The sequence below is a fragment of the Pyrus communis genome, chromosome 5, assembly GCF_963583255.1.
Source record: "Pyrus communis chromosome 5, drPyrComm1.1, whole genome shotgun sequence".
NCBI classification, from domain to species: Eukaryota; Viridiplantae; Streptophyta; class Magnoliopsida; order Rosales; family Rosaceae; genus Pyrus; species Pyrus communis.
In genome coordinates, this window is record NC_084807.1 from 9,097,610 (window position 1) to 9,117,360 (window position 19,751).

Below are 19,751 nucleotides of genomic sequence, written 5' to 3' on the forward strand. Positions count from 1 at the left end.
GGCATAGTTTTAGGTCACATTGTTTCGGCCAAGGGTATTGAGGTTGATAAATCGAAAATAGATCTTGTACGCTACTTATCATCTCCTACTTCGGTAAGAGAGGTTCATTCTTTTCTTGGACATGTAGGATTCTATAGGCAATTCATCAAGGATTTTTCAAAGATTTCTCAACCCCTATGCCGACTTCTCCAAAAGGATGTACCTTTCAAGTTCGATGAAGCATGTGAGAAGGCCTTCAAACACCTTAAGGAGATGCTCACTTCGGCCCCTATCATAGTTCTACCAGATTGGAGTCTTCCTTTTGAGCTTATGTGTGATGCCTAAGATTATGCATTTGGTGTTGTTTTAGGCCAAAGGAAGAACAAGCAGCCACACGTCATATATTATGCATCCCGGACCTTAAATGATGCTTAATTGAACTACTCCACAATGGAAAAAGAACTTATTGCTGTTGTTTTCGCTTTAGATAAGTTTCATTTTTATTTACTTGGTACTAATGTTATAATCTACTCTTCATGCAGCATTGAAGTACTTACTTACGAAGAAGGAGGCCAAACCAAGGCTTATTTGTTGGATGCTTCTTCTCCAAGAGTTCGATATCGAAATCCGAGACAAGAAAGGAAGTGAAAACATGGTAGCTAACCACTTGAGCCGTATGGTGCATGAAGAGGATGCCGTGCCTATCCCAGAGACATTCCCAGATGAGCAGTTGCTGTCCATCAAGGTAAGTGTGCCATGGTATGCCGATTTAGTGAATTATTTGGTGTCTAAACAAGTTCCAAGCACTCTAAATAAGCACTAACGTGATAAACTTAAGAAATAGGCTCGTTTTTATGTGTGGGATGATCCTTCTTTGTGGAAATATTGCGTTGATTAAATCATTCATAGGTGTGTGCATGATTCTGAATTTCATTCGATTTTAACTTTTTGTCACACTTATGCATATGGAGGTCACTTTAGCACTCAAAGGACTGCACGTAAAGTACTTGAATGTGGTTTTTATTGGCCTACTTTCGTTAAGGATGCTAGAACTTTTTGTCTAACATGTGATCGTTGTCAAAAAACTGGAAACATTGGTTCAAAAGACCAAATGCCGCAGGCCCCCATCTTTGTTGTCGAAATTTTTTATGTTTAGGGTATTGATTTTATGGGTCCTTTTCCTTCATCTCATGGTTTTGTTTATATTTTACTTGCGGTTGATTATGTTTCGAAATGGGTGGAAGCAAAAGCCACCCGTACTAATGATTCCAAAGTGGTTACTAAATTTGTGAAAATTAACATATTTGCAAGATTTGAAATGCCAAGGGTTTTTATAAGTGATGGGGGTTCCCATTTTTGCAATAGAACCATTGAGGCACTGCTCAAGAAGTATAACGCCACGCATAAGGTGGCAAAACCTTATCATCCTCAAACAAGTAGGCAAGCCAAGTTTCTAATCGGGAAATCAAACAAATTTTGGAGAAGACCGTAGGGCCAAACCAAAAAGATTGGAGCTTGCGTTTCAATGATGCATTGTGGGCGTATCGTACGGCCTACAAAACACCAATTGGAATGTCCCCATTTCTACTCATCTATGGGAAACCATGTCATCTTCTCGTTGAATTGGAGCACAAAGCACATTGGGCCATCAAAACTTTCAATATGGACATAGATGCTACTGGAATTCATAGGAAGCTTCAATTGAATGAGCTTGAGGAGATAAGGAATGAGGCTTATGAGAATGTTTGCATTTACAAAGAGAAAACAAAGGCTTTCCATGACAAGATGATTCGTAGCAAGACGTTCTCTATAGGGTAGAAAGTGTTACTTTTCAATTCTCGCCTTCGATTGTTTCCAGGTAAGTTACGTTCTAAATGGATTAGTCCTTTTGTTATTACTAATGTCCTTCCTTATGGTGCAGTCCAAATTCAAAGTTTAAAGACCGGAAATGATTTTAAAGTGAATGGACATCATTTAAAGCCATACTATGAGCACTTTGAGGAGCATGTCATGAAGGATATACCCCTCCAAGCTCTGGGCTCCAATAAAGCTTAAAAGGAGGTATCGTCTGGTTGGAAGACGTTAAAGCAAGCGCTTCTTGGGAGGCAACCCACGCAAATAAAGAAGACCTAGAAATCTCCAACACTCCACAACCAGATTTTAGTTCCTAAACCCTACTCTTTATTGCTTTTACTTTGCCATGGTTGTTAGTTGTGTTAATTGTTTATTGGTTTGTGAGTTTATGTTTAAAACATTGAAGACAATGTTTCGTTTAAGTGTTGGGGGGGGGGGGTAAACAAGCTGTTTTTGCATGATTTTCATGGGATTTTATCAGCTATCACTTCTAAAGTTGTTACTCATTGTTTTTAAGTGTTTTTAGTGTGTTTTGAGGTGTTTTTATGTGTCTTAAACAGAAAATCCGAAAATTTGAAGAAAAAAATCGAAAATGAGTGTTTGAAAAACCCAAAAGAGTTGTTTTTAGAGTCATTTTTGTTTTTGTGTTTGTTTGTGTCTTATGATACCTTCCAACACAATGATGAGGATTTGGTTTTTAATTGCATGACTATTAAAGAAACTTACAAACATGGATGGAAGTTTGATATGCTCATTGGTTTATGCTTAGTTATAGTTGTCATTTATGAATTCACACGTAATCACAAAAAGGAAAAAAATCAGTTTTTGTAACATGCTTGAGGGAAGGAACTCAAACTAACGCTACAACCCTGAGAGACTTAAGCCTAAACTTTAATTGGAGAGTTATTAATCTTGATGTTTTTGTTTTGTAAAGTCATTGCATGATCTCATTATTCTTTGCTTGGTTGCTACTTAGAATGCGTTATATCACTATAGTTCTAAATACTAGAACTCATGCCCATTTCATTCAAAGCATGATATTGATTGCATAACATACAATAAGATGAAGTTGTTTAGTTAAACCAGAGCCAAAAAGCCTTACCCTTTGCATATGTATTGTAGGTTTAACCCCTTTGAGCCCTAGTTAGCCAATTTCTTTTGTTAACCACATTATCCTTGCTTAGCTTAGAATATGACCATCCATACCCTTGTTCTTAAAGTATAGTGGAGCATGACTTATAGGGAATTCCTTTTGATCTACAAATTGCAGAAAAACAAGTGTGGGGGAAGGATTTTTCATTGGAAATCTATGAAGATGTATGATTTATGTGCCAAAAAAAAAAGAAAAGGGCACGGGAAAAAAAAAGAGAGAGAGAGAAACGTGAAAAAGAAAGAAAAAAAAGAAGAAAAAGAGTTAAAAATAAGTGAGAATGAACTCAAAAGTATTGATTGTTGAAGAAATGGTCCAAAAGTTTGAATATGGCCCTAAGTGTTGTGTGAAGTTTCCCTTGGTGTTCAAAGTTGATTTCTGCATTCAAAAGTGAATTCTAAGTGCTTATTTCATTACTTTGCTTACTATTGCTTTAAGAACTTTTGCTTATCCTAACCTTTCTTTGTTAGCCAATACCTTAGCCCCTTTACAATCCTTTGACTTCTATCTTGATTTTTATGTGTTTCATTATGTCGAGTTTAAAATTGGTATGAGCATATGGTTTGCCTGGTTCTCGCGTCTAAGTAGTGGCATTCCGTTCATGAGATCATATACATGTTAATAATTCCAGAAATCGCCTTATTTTATTATATATATGTGAGTGTTAGTCTACATGTTTACATCAATTTTCTCACATATACCTAGTGTAGGGAGTGTAGTCAGAAAATCTGTGTGAAAATAAAGAGTATATCTAGTGAGGAATTGAGGGAATTCTCTAAGGCATGTTACTACATTCAAAATGTTGTTTTAATTGATTAAATGCGAGTTAGTGAGTGGTTACTACGGTTAAGTATATGGTCGAGGGTAGGGATAACTAAAATTTGTTGGAGTAGTGAATTTTAACATGTCATGTTGTATTGGAAATCCCTGAGGTAAATGTTGGAAGGTCTAGGTTATGTTTTGTTTGTTTTGTTTTCTTTTGCTCGGGGACTAGCAAAAGCTAAGTGTGGGGGAATTTGATAGGAGTATATTTATGCGACTTAGTTAGCCTGTTTTCTTGCATTTACATAGTTAGTTTCCATTTATTATAGTGTTTGAAGCAATTTTTCGTGTGTTTGTAGGTCCTAATGGCAAAGTTGGCAAGAAAGTGCATTTTGGTGCCATTTGGAGCAGTTTTGGGCATGAAATGGATAGCTTGCATATGGAGCAAGGTGGATGGACGAAATTGAAGTCAAAAGAGGCTAGGAACTTGCTACAAATTTGGAGAAACAAGTTCAAGACAAAGAAGATAAGGAAAGAGCAAGAAACATGGAACATTATCCAAACCTTATCTTATCATATCCTATCCTAACCAACCTTATCCTTTCCTAAATCTAGTATTATCCTATCTTATCTTATCCAAATCAATTTGTGCCTTAATTCCAGTTATTTAGAAGGGATTAATCATACATTTAAATACATAATTCAGATTCTAGAAGCCTTATCCATTGTGTGCCGCATATGTGTCATTCCTTGGTGGATTGGGAGTTGTAATTCTTCTCTTACACCCTTGCCGCATGTGTTGTTGATTTGGAGTCAGAAATATGTTCTAAAACATCTCTTCTAGAAGCTTTAATGTTGCCGCACCTTTCTATCCTAATTCCCCTTGGTTTCTGGTTGTTTTAACCCATTCAACTTGGGTTTTGGTTGCACAATTCTATTCTTATTCAGCTTATGCCGTGCCCTATCCTTGTTCTACAAGGCTTTGCTGTGAAACCCTAGCATATATATACATGCTTATGCCGCAGAAATCATCCATCCATTCACTCATACATTCATTTATACATTCAGCCATCAAACACCTAATTCACCCTAGTGTCGCAGCAAGGAAGGAAGGAGAAGAAGAGTGCTATGCTTGCCACCATCCAAGGGAGTGCTATGCATGCCATTGGAGTGTGGAGTGCTTCTGGGTTCTTTCTATCATTAATTTTAGTTCAATGTTTATGTTAATTTGGTTTTCAATTATTATGAACATGAGAAACTAATTTCTTTATAGTTGGAGGTGAATTCGAAGCCATGATTATATGTTTTATATGAATTGATTAATCCAATTATTGTTTCTTGAGTCTTGAATGTGATTTACTTATCTAAGTTATCAAAACTTGTTTATGTATGTTGATTGAGGGTCGACACTTAATTTGCATGCATGAATTTGATGTTAGAGTATAAGGGAGTTTCACCTAATCATTATGAACTTATATTCATAAGTAGTGGAAGTCACTAGTCATGATTGTGTTAAGCAAATCCTTGGTATGAGTATCATGTTTTTCATAGTTACGAATGCCTCGTCAATGCTTATGGTTTTCAAAAAACTTAATGACCTTTGATATGTCTTTCTATCATGTTTTTCATAGTGAGGAAACTTGATAAGGATAATTTGGTTGTGATGCGTATCCCGTCCAATTCAATGAGTTAAGGAAAATTTGAAAGTTAATTTGTGCTCTTCACGGTTAAATTAGGGCGTTGTCATTCATAGTCTAAAGGAATAATAACTGGAAATTGGTTTGTATACATATGTCATGTGTGGAGAAGGACCCTCTAACTAGCCTTTCACCCTTTTTAATTCACCAAATTTGTTTTTACAAAGTGTTTTATGCAAAGTTTATGTTTTAAGTTTTAAATTCGTCAAAAACAATTCCCCTTTCATTGAGTCTTGTTAGTTGAGTCAAAATCTGTTTTCTTGTAGTCTTTTGAGTCAAGTTAAGTCTTATTTTTGTCAAAATCACTTGTTAGGTCTAGAATTGAGTCTTTTTTATTGTTTGTTGCTGTTTTGAGTGTTTTAAGTCAGTTTTGAGTCTGTAGAGTCTAATTTAGTTTTTTTAAGCCTTATTTGTGTTGATTAGCATCCCTAGTTAATCCCCGGTTTAGAACAATCCCTACTTACATATATACTACAATTGTCAACTATAGGGTTTAATTTGTATGTCAAGTTAATATTTACATCATACAGTTTGCATGACGAAAATTAATCTTCGTCGCGCAAAGCTACTTTGCGCGATGAATTAGTTTGTCTCACAAAGTATCTTTGCACCACGAAGTAGTTTGTCGTGCAAAGATACTTTTCGCGACAAAGATAACGTCACGCAAAGCTTTGCGCAACGAAATATTTATAATTTTTTTTTTAATTTTTTAATTAAAATAAATTAATTTAATATTTTGCGCGACGAAATATTTTGTCGCACAAGGTTTTTGGCTTTTTGTTTTACTATTCTCTTATATTAATTGTTTACGCAACAAGATATTTGGTAGCGCAAGATTTTTTGAATTTTAACTTTTTAAATTTTTTTTTATTTTTTTAAACACTTTAATTTAAATTGACATATTCAAAATAAAATTACATATGAAAAATAGTGATCAAACTATCCAATATATATAATATATTCAAAATGTACACATAAATTAACAAAGTACAATAATAAAATCCTAACACAAGTCTATTTTGGTGGTAGTAGTGGCGGATATGTTTTGATAGCGTCCTAATCCTCAACTTTAGCTGTCAAAACCTCGACGATTCCCTACAAAAAAAAAAAATATATATATATATATATATATGGTCATATAACAAAAAAAATAGCAAAAAATTGGCGTAATCTCCCCTAAAATTGGTATACCCCAAATCCGACCCCAAACTCGACTCCAAACTAACTCCAAAAATACATATTAATGAAAAAAATTAAATTTTGGGGAGAATATACCTTTTGGCAAGATTGAGAGTGAGTGAGAATGAGAGGGAGGGAGTAAGTGTGAGAGACTTAAAGGAGATAGTGAGAGAGAGATGAGAGAGTGAGTGAGAGTGAGAGTGAGAGTGAGAGATAGCGAAGAGGGAGAAGAGAGATTAAGTGAGAGGAGTGAGTGTGAGAGAGGGTCGGATTTGGGGAGAGGGAAGGAGAGATGAGAGGTAAGAGTAGAGAAAGACATTGAGAAAATTATTGAGGAGTTATTTTGGTTTTAAAAACCGTATCACTTTGAGCGACGAAATGTTGGTCGCGTAAAGTCTTAAAAAAATTTAAAAAAAAAATTCCAGCGTCTCATTTTTTTGCTTGCGCAAATTTTTATAGAGTTTTGTGTGACAAATGGTCGCGCATAATTTTGAGCGACGAAAAATTGGTCGCGCAACCACTAAAAAAAATTTTTTTTAAAATTCATGTGGGCCATTTTTGGTGCCCATCCAAATTTTTAGAGTTTTGCGCAATGAGTGTTGGTCACGCAAAGTTATGCAGGACCACGTGTAAAAAAATTTCAAAAAAAATTCCCGCGTCCCATTTTTGGTGGCTGCCCAAATTTTTAGAGTTTGGTTGCGCAAAGTTTTGCGTGACGAAAAATTAGCCGCTGAAAGTCTTAAAAAAAAATTCCCATGTCCCATTTTTAGCTCCCATCCAAATTTAAGGATTTTGCGGGACGAATTATTGGTTCGTCGTACAAAATTTATAAAAATAATTTTTATAAATAATAAAAAAGAAAATAATAAAATTTACTGAAAATGTAACTTTACTCCCTTCAAATTCAATTTTTTTTTTTTACATAAAACCCACAATAATATATTTTTCTAACAAAAACCCGATCCATACTACAATAATAAATTTAAAGCTACATAATAAATATATATATACCATTCAATTTCTTAAGTGTTATACGTACAAAATAAATAAATTTAAAGCTACTTAATATATATATATATATATATACACACACCATTCAACGATCCAACCGTTAAACTTGTTTGTATATACTTCGAGATCGTATATGCCAAAAATCACAAAAAAAGTAACGAGACAAAACTTTTTGACGGTTATAAACGAAATATCACGATTTAACGATTATTTTAACTCTGATTTTGATGATTTTTTACAGCTACACGTCTTGATCCTCTATGAATACAATTACTGAATTCGATCTCCAATTTAAAATATTTACACTAGTGGATACCACAAAATCTTATGTTATACTTAATGAAAATATAAATGAACTGTTTTAGTGTTAGTGAATCTATTGTTTTGATGGGACATGCATTCTACGAAACTAGTTTCAATGATCCAACTGTCAAACATGTTTGTATATACTTCGAGATCATATACACCAAAAATCACAAAAAATAAACATTCAGAGATCAAGTAAATGAACAAAACTTTTCAACGGATATAAACGAAAAATCACGATTTAATGGTTATTTAACTTTGATTTTGATTATTTTTTACATCTACACTCGTTGACCCTATATGAATACAATGACTAAATTCGATCTTCAATTTAAAATATTTACACTAGTGGATACCACGAAATTGTATGTTATACTTAATGAAAATATAAATAAAACTCTTAAGTATTAGTGAATCTATTGTTTTAATAGGATATGCATTCTACAAAACTCATTTCAATGATCTAACCATCAAACTTGTTTGTATATACTTTGAAATCATATACGGCAAAAATCACAAAAACCAAACATTCAGAGATCAAGTAATGGGACAAAACTTTTCGACGGTTATAAACGAAAAGTCACGATTTTAATGTTATTTCAACTCCGATATTGATGATTTTTTACAACTACACTCCTTGACTCTATATGAATACAATGAACTAATTCAACCGTCAATTTAAAATATATTTTTCTAACAAAAATTCAATCCAAACTACAATAATATATTTTTCTAACAAAAACCTGATCCAAACTAGAATAATAAATTTAAAGCTACTTAATAAATATATATACCGTCCCTCATCACTGCACCCACACCATGATAGCCACTGTACATATCAAGAGCACCATCCACATTAAGTTTGTAACCACCTATCTCCGGAGAGGACGTCCATTGCAATATAGGAGCTAGAGAAGAAGACCTCATATGAGGTTGATCAAGAGCCTAATGAATGCTTTCCTCATAGTTTTTCACCAAACAAATAATTTCCACTACCTTCGTATTCACATCTCGAAAGCACAAAGAATTGCGAACATTCCACAATGTCCATGCACCAATAGCAAACAAACACTGCTGTACATAGTTTAGAACATTCCAAACTTGCATCACCCAATCACATAAATTAGCCGCATCCGGGAAACCAAGTTGCCTCCAAACCTCTTGGGTTACTGGACATTCTCAAGGTGCATGATAACTACTTTCTGCCCATAGATGGCATCTGAAAGACTTGGGCGAGTCAACCATTCTCCGCAAAAAAAATGCAACTCTCGTATGAAGGATATAATGTGCAACTCTCCAGAGAAGATGACAAAACTTTGGTGGGATCTTTAAGCTTCAAATTAACTCCTTCCACCAAATTTCTACACTCAATAGCAGCCTAGTGTCCACTTTGAACGATATATCGACCATTTTAAATTGAAGTGCCAAATATGGGGATCGTGGTTTTCCCCCAGCAATTGAATAGAAAGAATAGCTTCCGCTTCCTGAAATTCAAAATTATCATAGACCATAGTAATATTCCACGAGTCACTTGCTATCATCAAATAACACACACACATTTTGACTTTGAAAATTCCACTAGTATTCTTTTGATTGATATGGTAGTGGATCCAACTTGAGTAACACATTTTATCAAACAGGTTGAAGGCAAGAAAAGTCGTCTCATCATCCAACCCAAAGGGCTTTGCTGCCTCCAAAAAATCGTCCTCAGTAGATGGGTCTGTCTCCAAAACATTGTCCCCAATAGACTTCAAGTTAAAGAGGCCTGGACTAGATGTCCCTCCTATGTCACGAATCAACTCATGGAAGCCAAGCTTCAAATTCACAATAGTACCATTTTTCATTACAAACAAGACATCTAGAACTCGGAGCATTTTTGGTCTGAACATTCGAAGTAAAGAACCCACGAATAAGTGTACCCCCGGTGTCAGAAATTGGCATATGATCGCCTAATTGAAGATCACAATCATTTGTTTGAGTGCGACCTTTCATCAAACACCTGCACTGCAGGTGAATCAATTACCACGAACCCATCATCAGAAACATGAACTTTGAAAATGAAATCTTGGGGCATGTCGTTCTTGCAATTAGATTGACAAAGGCGTCGTTCCGAACTGATTCACTTTATCTCCAAAAGCATTAGCAACCATTGCATCCGTACATATCTTTGGCTTATATAGCTGGTTGCAAGCTAAAGATATCCAACTCAACAATTGAGATACCTAGGCTAACCAAGTGATGCTACTTGGCATCCTAACGGACAGAATCTCACCCTCCAAACTCTTTACCTTAGTTTCCACATGATCTTTTAGTGCACGGAATATTTTACGTTCATCTTTTCCTACAGCAGTTTCGCGAGTTTCTTTCTTTCCTAGTTCACTCTACACTGCACAACACTCTACACTGCACAAGCCTCAAGGTAAGAAACTGCGCATTCCTGAATCATTTGTCGACTTTGGTTTTGAATTTGAATTCGGATTAGGGATTCTGATATTTGTATTAAAATTAGGGGTTGTGATTTCGAAATTAGGGATTGTCAATTTGGACTCTGAAATTGGGGATTAGGGATATCCAAGAGAAATGGCTGTCAAACTTCTGTCAGGTACGAACTCCTTCGGGAGGTTTGGATGAACAGCGAGTAGCTGTAATAAATAGAAACGGATGAACAGCGACAAAATAACACTTGGATGACCAAAATTTCAAACCTGAAGTCGGAACATTCAACACTCATGAACTCCAACCAAACTCTGTAATTCTCACATCTTATATCTATACGTATACTCCCGGAATGCATACCAAGAAAAAAAGACGCAGATGAAGCGTAATCAGGCAGTGAGCTTCTGGGAAGAATTGACAGCATTTATATGCTGAAGATGTAAAGCAGCCAACAGCCCCTGCCAGGTTTCTCCGGGTGCGGATTGGACCTGAAAATCGATGAGTTCGTGCTGTTTTCTGTAGTAATCTTCCAGCGACATGGTCTGAGATAAGAGAGAAACGGATTACAAACCATTTTTCGATGATTTCCTACGTTTGTCGAAATCACCAGCAGGGGAAGATTTCAGAAGTTCTTCCTTACTCTGCAGATTCAGATTTCTAACGGAGCTGCCATGCTAAGATATTCTCGGCAAGCAGAGAAGTTTGCGGTTCCTCATTTGTGCATTTAAAATTCAACACTAAATCAATATCAGCAATTTGGTCAACAACCTCCTATAACACGCAAAACAAATAAAAACATTTAGCATCAAATCTCCATCAAAACAAAACAAAATCAAATTTCCCACAGAAATTACAGAAATTCTCCGAAAATATGATGGTTTAGGTTCCCTTGGGGTTCAATTTAATTAAAATTTTACAACCGGTTCTATTTGCGCGCATTGCATATTTCCCAAAATTCTAATCACAAACCATGAAGTAAAGTTCTGATTTTGTCATAGAAGTCAACTCACAGCTTGTGTTGTTGTTTCTTGAGTTCTTGTTCGAGGAATCCCATCGAGAATGAATCCGTTTTCGCCGCAATAGTATCCTTCTTCCAACCTCTTCGACAACAACGCAAATATCACTTCGTCCGGAACAAGCTTCCCTGCATTTGCAATCTAAAATTACCAAAAAAAAGATAAAGCATTCAATTTTCTTCCCAAAAAAAGGGGAAAATATAATATTTTTACTCCAGAAAAATCCTAATTCTTGCAAAATAAATTCAATTGAAATTAAAAACCAAGAAATTAACCTGCTTGTAAAGAGAAGAGCGAGAGTTGAGCGCCTGGCGGACGAGGGATCCATAGAAATGTGCGGAACTTGCAGAAGCGTCGAGAGCCTATCGGCGTACTAGTGCTTCTTCGCGCCCCTGTCTCCGATCAGCACCCACTGCACACCTCTTCCCGGGACGCACCCTTCCGAGTCAAGCATCCGATCCCGACTTGTCTTCCTCCGTTCCTCCTCTTCATGCAAAATAGAAAGCAATGCCAAAGCTCATAGGGTTAGTGTAAGTATAGCATGCAGTATCAAAATTTCGAAGAGAGGATTAACTCAGTAACTAGAATTCTGCAATATTTGAATAAAGGGTAAACTGCCGTTTAACTTCCTAAACTATTACTTCAGTTGAAAATGACCTCCTAAACTATGTTTTTGATAAATTAACCCTCTATTTGAAATTTTCCAATAACTCCTCACCATCAGATTCACATGTAGCTAGCACATCATTCACTCTTCAGGGTGAAGTGTCAGGCTAGTATTTGATGGCTAAGTGGATGAAATTTCATTGAAACAGACAGTGAGGGGTTATTGATAGATTTCATATAGTTTAAGGAGTCAATTTTAAACGCAATAATAATTTAGAGGGTTAAATGGTAGTTTATCCTTGAATAAAAGAGTCAATTCTCAACATAACGAAAACAAAAGGAAAAGTAAAACGAAGTCTAGATAAGAGAGTGAAAGATGGAGTACCAGCTGCAACTAAAAGGGAAGCCATTGCCAGGGTAACTAAAGAGAGAACGAAAACTTTATGGAATCCCATCTTCTTCTTGTATATAGATGAAAACCCTAGTCGATCCAATGACTCATTTATATAGATTCAACAGAGACATTATATATCCCACTATACCCCGAACCTACCACAAAATATATCACGTTTTCTAATACCTTAATTGACAAAGATTCTATTTCTCAATTTCTAGAGTTTTAATTCCATATTTATGTCGATTCAACAGAGAAATCCCACTGTACCTACACATCACGTTTTCTTATATGCCTTATTTGACAAAAGATTTGATTTCTCAATTTCTTTAATATTAATTCCATATTTATATAGATTCAACAGAGAAATTATGTATCCCCTGTACCCCGAACCACAAAATATATCACGTTTTCTTATGCCTTATTTGACAAAAGATTTGATCTGGTGGTATCAATTCCGGTAACTGTTAATAATTAATCTTCTTCTATAATGAAAAGGATCCCTCTCGGTCTCTCTTTTGTATGGTCAAATTTGGAGAAGATATCTCCATTCCTTGTAAATAATTTTTTACCAAAGTTTGGTAATGTTGCAATCCTGATTAGGTTAGGAATGCAATTGTGTAAATCCTATGAAATCTTTATGAATTCTACCATATCTTATCTTTTAGATAGTATCATGTTTAAGTTGTAATACCTATTAGATTTGTCTTGTAAGATTCACAAATCTATTCTAATTAAAATTACTCAAAAATTCCTTTGTTTATTGCTTTCTGTCCAAAGTAGATTTGCATGTCCTACCATTGAAATATAAAGCAAATTATCAAAATTCTCTTAAGATAACAAATAAGTTATAACTAAGATTAGGGTAAAAATATTGATTAGTATTGAATGATGAGAGGGTAGGGGATGGGGTGTGGGGATGGTGGTGGTTGCGGTGGGGGGGGGGGGTGTTGAGGTAGTGATTTTAGGTGGTAAAACTATGAAAATTTTAGGTCAGTTGTGAAGGGCTTTTTATCCAAAAGCCCCTAAGATTGGTATAGCTTCTCAGTTGGTCCCTGAGATTTAAAATCGATAGAAGCGGTCCCTGAGATTGCCCATTGTCAATCATTTTGGTCTTTTATGAGAAATCTCCGTTAATAGAGATTTTTCACAGATGACCAAAATGATTGACGATGAAAAATCTCAGGAACAACTTTTATCGATTTCAAATCTCGAGCACCAAAGTGAGGAGTTATGCCAATCTCAATGACCATTTTGGATAAAAAGTCATTGTTGAAATTGTGATTTTAGGTGGTAAAATTGTAGAAATATGTGAAATTGTAGAAATATGTAAAATTGTAGAAATATGTGAAATTGTAGAAATATGTAAAATTGTAGAAAATATGTGAAATTGAGTGAAATATGTAAAAATTGTAAGGGAATATGTGGAATATGTGTAAATTTGGTAAAATTGTAGGAATATGTGAAATTATAGAAAATTTGTGAAATTTGTAGGAAAATATGAAAATATACTCAAATTTGGAAATTTGTAGAAATATGTGAAATTATAGAAAACATGTGAAAATTTGTAGGAAAATAAAAAAATTTGGTAAAATTGTAGAAATATGTAAAATTGTAGAAAATATGTGAAATTGTTGGAAGATATGAAAATTTGGTAAAATTCTAGAAATATTTGTATTTGGTAAAATTGTTGAATTATGTGAAATTGTTGGAAAGTTGTAGGAAAACTTGGTTAAATTCTAGAAATATAAATTGTGATTTTTTTTTTATCCACATATGTCATTGTGTGTGATCACCATTAGGTGTCGCTCTGTCTACGCTTCTAGTCAGTAGCCAACCCTCGTAGTTCTACACCATTGGGAAGGTGGCCCAATCTACCAGGTGGCCTCACAACCGTAGATGCCACGAGCCTGTGGCAGCCCTAGTCCACCTTGTTGATGGCGAAGGCCGATTCGTGGCTGTGCAATAGGTTGGAGGCAAAGAACTCCTAACCGGGCCTTACAATAAAGTCTGAGGAATCCATAATTCTTTTTTTTTTTTTTTTTTTCACCTTTACTTATTTAATGTAGTTTTAAACTAGTACATTTTTTTTTTCTATATTAGGCCAACTTCGAGATCAACATAGAGGATACGGGGACTGCGGAGTACATAGATCAGCTGTGGAAAGAGCGGTATAAGGAGTGGAAGTACGGGTTTGACTGCTACTAAAACACTTGTGAGTCTCCTGATGCAACTCCTATCGATCCACTCGAAGAGTTTCGGGAATTCAACATATACATAGATCAGTGCAACAGGAAATAAATATAAGAATATATAGTACTTTATAAAATAATACCATAATTAATTTTAAAACTAAAGGTTTTCACACTAACCACTTATCTGTTCTTTAGTCGCCACGTGGTAACAAAGTGACATTTGTTCAACCCTGATGAGTCAACTGTACACCACACCAAGGACTAGATCTAACAGCTTTACATCCCTTCATAAACTTCTGCTCTTGCTGATGGCCAACATGTGGCTTAGTGTTGGTGTTTGATAGGCAAGTGAAAGTGAGTGCACGTTCATTTTCAAAGCTAAAAAATTTTAGGTAAGTTTTATTTATATTTAATTTAAGTTCAACGTTTTTGTCTTTTTATTTAAGTTTAATTATTTTTTTTTTGATTTACAACTTAATTCAGCAGCAAATAAAGGTAACTAGGAGAAGAAGTCGTACCTTATCACTACAGTCTTGATCCCCCATCTTACCGGGTAGATAAACGGTGGGTGAGTTGTTCGCATTTCCTAGAAATGGAGGTTTAGGAGGAAACGCATACCAATTATGGTAACCAGGTTGTGGATGGCATTTATGTAAGTATTCCATTCTGCGTTTTAAATTTTAATTTCATACAATAAAAAATGTTTAAATTATGATTGATAATCTTAATTGGTTTCTCTTGTTTATTTTTGTAGATTTCTATGACGTAAAAGAAGGACGAGTACTTTACCAACCTTTCCCAGCTACAACAGGACATGCCAATGGAGACACTTAATACAGAGGTGTCTCTACAGTTGCTGATGGACAGGGTTGAGCGATAAAAAGACAAGAAAGTCCGCCACCTAGAAGGGCATTGGGTTCGAGACCTTAGGGGTCTTCTTCTTCATCTATCTCTCATCCTTTGATTGAGAAGTCTTCCAAGCTGTAGCAAGTGTAGATGGAACTAGGGCACCAATGACAAGAAACTTAGCGCCGAAGAAGAAGCAATGCGTTGAGAGAAGAAGTTGCTCGCTTTAAAAGATTCATAACCCCAACAGATGAAACTCCTAGGACACACTAGTGAACCTAGTTTGAATCCTACCATCGCTAACTCATCATTTCCAATGCATGAGGTTATTCTAGATTAACGACACGTCCTTGAAAAGGCAAATCCACCTCCTAAAAATTGTGAGATTTTGGTCCATTATGTTAGCGCAGATGTACTTTCGAAAGGGGATGAGTTGATACTCAATGATGCATTTGCATACGCAGTAGCTACTGATTTCATACTGCGATGACATTAAACCACGTTCCATTATTGAAGGTCAACCTAGAACTGATTGTTTAAACTGGAAACAAGCAATCTAGACTAAACTTTATTCATTTGCGAAAAATAAAGGGTTTGGGACCATTGTTCGTACACCTCCACATGTTAAGCTTGTTTTCTTTAAGTGGGTTTTCGTAAGGAAGCGTGATAAGAAGAATGAGATAGGGCGATAAGGCATGCCTTGTGGCGTAAGACTTTTCTCAAAGCCTATGATTAATTACAAGGATACTTTTTCCCCCATAATGAACGTCATAACGTTTTGTTACCTATTTAGTTTGTTAGTTTCTGAAAAGAAAAAAAAAACTAAATATGCATCTTATGGACGTGGAAATAGCATATCTCTACAAGGGCCTTGATACGGAAATCCAAATGAAAGTTCTCTAAGGACTTACATTGAGTGAATCAAATAGTTCTAGACCATGGAACACACTATCATTTAGACTGAGGCGGATACTCTAAGCATTGAAACAATTTGGAAGGATGTGGTATAACTGTCTGAGTGAGTATTTGATTAGTCAGGGATGTGTGAATAATGAACTATACCCATGCATGTTTATCACAGTCACCTTCCATATTTAGGATACTTTCATTTTATGTCGATGACATGAATCTCATTGGGACTCCTAAAGAGCTTGAGAAACCCACTTCACACCTGAGGTTGGAATTGAGATGAAAGATTTAGAAAAAAACTCAATATTGTCTCCGACCTGGAGATTTATATGCCTCAGCTTGGAGATCGAACACCAACCGAACTACACCCAAAAGGTGTTGAGATGCTTTAATGAGGATAACGTGAAACCTTCAAACGGTAGATAGCAAATGAGACCCATTCTACCCTAAAGACTATGAAGGATGGGTTTTGGAGCTTAAAGTTCCATATTTGAGTGCAATTGACACTTTATTGTACTTAGCCCAGTGCTCTAAACTGAACATCTCCTTCGCTGTTAATCATTTCATAAGATATAGCAACACACCAACATGCAATCACTGAAATGATATTCAAGGCATCCTTCATTACCTCAATGGTACTATGGATTTGGCTTTATTATATCCCTATATATATATATATATATATATATATATATATATATATCTCAAATAGATCATACCCCATTGGCCTTTAAATTGATGTTTGCCTTATTGGTTATGTCGACGTATGTTATTTATCTGATCTGCACAAGGCACGTTCTCAAACGGGTTTTGTCTTTACCTTTGGAGACACTCAGTATCTTGGAGTCTACCAAACAGACCTTAAATGCGACTTCTTTGAATCATTCTAAAATTCTCGATCTTCACTAAGGTACTCGTGAAAGCTTCTGGTTAAGAGTCGATGTTGAGCATATTTGAAGCACTTACAAACTTTCTTCAGTTGTTGACGTCCTTATAATGATCTATGAAGACAATTTCGCATGTATCAACCTGATCAAGAAATACTACATCAAAGGAAACAATACCGTACATATTGCGCCGAAATTGTTTTTCTCACATAAGCAGTAAGAGCATTAGAAGATGAAGTCAAGTAAATCTAATCCCAAGACAGCCTTTGTCGACCCCTTCACGAATTCATTGTCAAAGTCTATTTTCTAGAAGCTTGTCCAAGGAACTGGTATGCGTAAATTGTCTGATTTACAATGCTTGTAGTTCTCATTTAGAAGTTTTGTCAAACTCAGAAGGAGTATTTAGAAGTATACTCCATTGACCTTAATGTACTATTTTTCCCTTCAATTTGGGCCTTTTGCCCACTGAATTTTTACCTTACATGGTTTTAATGAAGCACCTATCCTGGCTGGTAATACCCTTATGTGCATTCTACTTGCATCCTGAATGCATTTAGTTTTGACTTAATGCATCTTATCACCTTTCTCATTTGACTATGGGTTTTTACCCTAACTTGGGTGTTACTATAGCCAAGTATTGTGAGTTTTACTCCTTATGCATTCTTCCATTTGTTTTGAGACTCACATTCACTTATTGTGCCGACTACACGAAACGATTTCATCAACTGTTTCTACATCATCCATGAAGAACTGATATGACATCTACACCTGTATTTGTCAGGTTTTCTGTGAACTGCTTCTGAAGTTTTTGCAAAATTATTTATTTTAATTTTTGGTTTTTATATAATTTTTTATGTGAATAATCCTGACATTAGTAGTTAAGTCAAGTCTAGGAGAGAATTGTGTTAATTTCTTTTTGGAAGTTGTTACATTGTTTCTTTAAGTTTATGTCATGAAGTGTGGTATATGTATTTTATTAGTTTATGTAGTTGATCGTAGTTTTGTTATTTTATACATGATCAAGAAACTTGATTCTGGGTTCTGCTTAGAGTTCATATATCAAAATCCTTTTCTGGGTGGAAGAGATGGTAGCAGAATCATGATTTCGCAGTCTGTGGAAGCCTAAAAAGAAACATGAGGCTGGTTTTGAGAAATTGGAGTTTTGGCCTTTGAAGTCGCAAGCTTGATGTCTAAGCTGGTCCATCTATGGCAACTTCTGAGCAATAAACAGGTTGCTGGGCTTAGAGAAGAAATCACAAATTCAGTGGGCATAAAATCACCGACGCTTACAATTTTCATCATTCAAATCACAACTTGATTGCTTTGAATGGAGGCGTGGTTGTGCTCGGGTGGAGGGGAACAAGAAGATGAACAAATCATCATCTTCACTTTTTTTTTTTACTTTTTTATTCTTAAGTTCTGTATTATTTAAATATTTTTAATCAACATCTCAATATTTAATTAGACTTGTGAGATCACATCAGCAAATAACAGAATTTATTACAGAATTATAATGAAATGACCATATTGATTTGTGACACTAATTTTCAGGAACTACATTGATCAATTTCCAATTTTAAGAACCACCTTGATGGTGTGGGTCAATTTCAAAGACCATATTAATTCTTTTTTTCTTTTTTCCTTTTTTATTTTTTTATTTTTTTTTTATCCTTCTCTTGATCAGCTTAGACTTTGGACGCAAAAATACTCGACAATTACAAGGGAACTAGTATCGAAATTTCTCGATTTTAATGCACGAATCTCACACTTCATGCTGACCTACTAGTAAGTCTGAATTTTAGTATCGAACGATTATATCGGTATATAGGTTACCATAGAATATATGAACATTTGCTTCGTAAAACAAAAGGAGTTAATAAAAGTACCACCTTCAATTTACTGAGCTTAGCAACATTCAATAAATTAATTCATTGTTATTTTTAGTAATTAAAAGAACAAAAGCGTTGGCTAGTTGGTAGTTTCCACCGAAATTTAGGTAGTTGTTATATATCATACAATTTACGGTTAATGGACTATCCAACTTTTTCTTAGTGCTCTAATTTGCAGGTAAAGTGCAGTAAAGTTAAGTACAGGAGTTGCTTCACCTTGCTAGTCGGAAAGCGTGTTGTTTGCTTAATCACTGTCACTACTTAAGCCACTAGCTCTGTCTGTGAATGCTTTGAGTCAAAGCTAATTAAATTCACTCGAAATGATTGATTAAGGACTAATTCCACTTCACTTATGAAAGCAATGTCTTTGCTTAACCAAGAGTTCAGAGACTAAGTAATTATTGAACTATTACGTGCACCTTCATGACCCACTAGTAGTGTTGAGATCTCAACCATTTCGGACGTAGAAACTCTAAAAGAAAATAAAATAGAAGAAAATAATACTCCAAAAGCATTTCAGGCATTAATAATGCTTGTTCAATAAAAAATTTTAAATTCATTACGTATAATGCTTATTGTTTCATTATGATCATTGTTTATTTGATATAATATTTTATAATATTTTGATATTAGAA

General features: G+C 35.1%; 1 pseudogene; it reads right to left on the reverse strand.

Annotated features, from left to right (window-relative positions):
• Positions 1 to 10,763: 10,763 nt before the first annotated feature.
• LOC137734261 (probable adenylate kinase 7, mitochondrial) lies at positions 10,764 to 12,406 on the reverse strand (annotated as a pseudogene).
• Between the last annotated feature and the right edge of the window lie 7,345 nt (positions 12,407 to 19,751).